Genomic DNA, 4,424 nt, shown 5'->3' on the forward strand with positions numbered 1-4,424 from the left:
TTTCTACTTCAACTGAAATGGTAAAATAACACCATCACTGAGTATGATACGTTATGTATATATATAAATATAATACCTAAAGGAACCACTAAAATCTGTACAAAGATATACACTCAAAACCATGACAAATAAATCAAAATGACCTTCTAAAAAATATTCAAGTAACCCATGGGAAGGCAGGAAAAAGAAAGCTGAGGACTGAAAAGCAGAAAGCAAAAAATAAAATGGCAGATTTAGACCCTAATTTATCAAAAATTACATTAAATGTAAGTGGTCTAAGCACATCTATTAGAAGACAAAGATTGGTGGAGTGGATAAGAAAAATATGACCCAATTATATGCACTCTACAAGACACTCACTTCAAATATAATGATATAGGGAGGTTGAAAGTAAAAGGATGTAAAGAGATATATCATGCAAACATTAATAAAAAGAAAGCATGAGTGTCTATATTAATATCACATAAGCTTCAGAGCAAAGAAAATTACCAGAGCCAGAGAGGGACATTATGATATATGATAGTAACATAATGATAAAAGGGTCAATCCACCAAAAAGACATAGCAAACCTAAATGTGTATGGGCCAAACAACTGAGCTGTTTTTGAAGCAAAACATGTGAAGCAGAAACTAATAGAACTGAAGGGAGAAATAGACAAATCCACAAGTATAGTTGGAGATTTCAATACCCTTCCCTCAACAATTGTTAGAACCCAGCAAAGATATAGAAGAACTCAACATCACCATCAACCAACAGGATCTATTCAACATTTACAGAAGACTCCGCCCAACACCAGCAGAATACAAATTCTTTTCAAGCACCCAAAGCACATATGCCAAGATAGACTGTATTCTGAGCCATAAAACAAACCTCAACAAAGTTAGAAGAATTAAAACCATACACAGTGTGTTTTCTAGCCATAATGGAATCAAATTAGAAATCCGTAACAGAAAGATAACAGGAAATTTTCCAAACACTTGGAAACTAAACAACATACTTCTAAATAATCCATACATCAAAGAGGAACTCTCAAGAGAAATTAAAAAATACAGTGAACTAAATTGAAAATTAAAATACAACATTTAAAAATTTGTGAGACACAGCAAAAGCCATGCTGAGGGGGAAATTTATCACACTAAGTTACATACATTAGAAAAGAGGAAATGTCTCGAATCAGTCATCTAAGCTCCCACATAAAGAACCTAGAAAAAGAAGAGCAGAATAAACACAAAGCAAGCAGAAGGAAGGAAATCATAAAGAGCAGAAATCAGTGAAATTGAAAAGAGGAAAACAATAAAGAAAATCAACGAAACAAAAGCTGTTCCTTTGTAAAGATCCATAGACTTAGGGCTTCCCTGGTGGCGCAGTGGTTGAGAGTCCGCCTGCCGATGCAGGGGACGCGGGTTCGTGCCCCGGTCTGGGAAGATCCCTACATGCCGCGGAGCGGCTGGGCCTGTGAGCCATGGCCGCTGAGCCTGCGTGTCCGGAGCCTGTACTCCGCAACGGGAAAGGCCGCAACAGTGAGAGGCCCGCGTACCGAAAAAAAAAAAAAAAAAAAAAAAAAAAAAAAGATCCATAGACTTGACAGATCTCTAGCAAGACAGACAAAAGAAAAAGGGAGGAAGCAAATTACCAATATCAGGAACAAAACAGGAGATATCACTACAGATCAGATATCAAAAGGATAATAAGGGAATACCATGAACAACTCTAAACACATAAATTTAAAAACTTAGATGAAATGGACCAATTCCTTGAAAAACACAAACTACCACAACTCACCCAATATAAATGGAGTTTGCAGCCCTATAACCATTAAGGAAATTAACTCCATAACTTTAAAACTCCCAAAAAAGAAACCTTTAGTTCCAGACGGTTTTACTGGATAATTTTACCAAATACTTAAAGAAAAAGTAACACCAATTCTACATAATCCCTTCCAGAAAATGGAAGTAGCAGGAACATTTCCGCATTCATTTTATGAAGCTCGTATTACCCTGATACCAAAGCCAGACAGAGACAGTACAAGAAAACTACAGACCAATATTCCTCATGAATATAGATGCAAAAATCCTTAACAAAATATTAGCAAGTAGAATTCAGCAATATAAAAGAATTATACACCATGACCAAGTGGGGTTCATTCCAAGTATACAAGTCTGGTTCAGTATTAAAAACCAACCAATGTAAACCACCATATTAACAGGCTGAAGGAAAAAAATCACATGAGCATATCAATTGATACAGAAAAGGTATTTGACAAAATTCAACATCCATTCATGACAAAATCTCTCAGCAAGCAAGGAATAGAAGGAAACTTCCTTAACTTGCTAAAGGGTATCTACCAAAAAACCCTACAACTAATAATATATTTAAGGGTGAAAAACTGAATGCTTTCACCCTGAGATCAGGTAGAAGGCAAGGATGTCCATTTCCACCATTCTTATTCATCATAGTGCTAGAAGTTCTAGTCAGTAGAATAAGGACAGAAAAGAAAAAACATATAGATTAGAAAGGAAGAAATGAAACTTTTTCTATTTGCAGATGGCATGATGATCTAGATAGATAATCCCAAGGAATCTATGTTTATTTTTTTAATTCATTTTATTTAAGTATAGTTGATTTACAATGTTGTGTTAATTTCTGCTGTACAGCAAAGTGATTCAGTTATACATATATATACATTATTTCTCATATTCTTTTCCATTTATCACAGGATACTGAATATAGTTCCCTGTGCTATACAGTAGGACCTTGTTGTTTATTCATTCTCTATATAATAGTTTGCATCTGCTAATCCCAAACTCCCAATCCATCCCTCCTGCTTCCTTCTTCCCCTCGGTAACCACAAGTCTGTTCTCTATGTCTGTGAGTCTGTTTTGTAGATAAGTTCCTTTGTGTCATATTTTAGGAATCTATTTTTTAAACTCTTAAAACTAATAAGTGAGTTCAGCAAGGTCACAGAATAAGCATAAAAACTCTATTGTATTTCTATATACTAACAATGAATACATGGACACCAAAATCAAAAATACAATACCATTTATAATTGCTCAAAAAAGACTTAGATGTATATCTAACAAAATATGCATAAGACTTGTATGCTGAAAACTACAAAATGCTAATGAAAGAAATCAAAGAAGAGGGGAATTCCCTGGCAGTCCAGTGGTTAGGACTCGGCGTTTTCACTGCCAAGGGCCCAGGTTCGATCTCTAGTCAGGGAACTAAGATCCCACAAGCTGTACAGCATGGCTAAAAAAAAATTTTTTTTAAAAAAAGAAGTCAAAGAAGATCTAAATAAATGGAAAGGCATACCATGTTCCTGGTTACGAAGACACAACCTAGTAAGGATGTCAATACTCCTTAAATTGATATACAGGTTGATAGTTCCTAATCAAAGCAAGACTTTTGTAGAATTTTATCTAAACTTTATACACAAAGTCAAAGGAATTAGAATAGCTAAAACAGTTTTGAAAAATAATAAAGTGGGAGGAATCAGTTGGCCTTACTATGTATCTACACTAATCAAGACTGTGGAAAAAGAAAAAAAAAGACAGAAAGAAAGAAAAAAAGGACTTCCCTGGTGGTCCAGTGGTTAAGACTCTGCGCTTCCAGTGCAGGGGGCACAGTTTGATCCCTGGTCAGGAAAGTTCTGCATGCCACGCGGTGTGGCCAAAAAAGAAAAAAAAAAAAAGACTGTGGTATTGGCAGAAGGATAGGCAGATAGACCAATAGAACTGAATAGAATCCAGAATACACTCACATAAATATATTCAAATGATTTTTTTAAAGTATAAATGCAATTCAATGAAGGAAAGATGGCCTTTTCAACAAATGGTGCTGGAGAAATTGGACATCCATAGGCAAAAAACGAACCTTGTATTAGAGTTCTTCAGAGAAACGTAACCAATAGAGTGTGTGTGTGTAGAAAGACAGTGTGTATACAGAAAGAATGTGTGTGTATATATATGTGTGTGTGTGTGTGTGTGTATACATATATCCAATTTCTCCAGCACCATTTATTGAAAAGGCTATCCACCTTTCTTCTTTGAATTCCATTTGTATTTTAAATATATACAGAGAGAAAGAGAGATGTTTATTTTAAGAAATTGGCTCATGTGATTGTGGATGCTGGCAAGTCCAAATCTACAAGTCAGGCCAGCAGTCTGGAGACCCAGGGAAGAGTTGATATTGCAGCTCTAATCTGAAGGTAGTCTTCTAGAAAACTCCCTCTTCCTTGGGGGAGGTTAATCTTTCTCTTAAGGCCTTCAACTGATTGGATGAGGCCCACCTATATTATGGAGGGTAATCTGCCTTAAAGTCTACTGAATTAAATGTTAATCTTCTCTAAAAGTAAAAAATACCTTCACAGCAACATTCAGCTGTGTTTCATCAAATATCTGGGCACCACGGCCTAACCAAGT

Source organism: Delphinus delphis, chromosome X (genome assembly GCF_949987515.2).
Source record: "Delphinus delphis chromosome X, mDelDel1.2, whole genome shotgun sequence".
Classification (NCBI taxonomy): domain Eukaryota; kingdom Metazoa; phylum Chordata; class Mammalia; order Artiodactyla; family Delphinidae; genus Delphinus; species Delphinus delphis.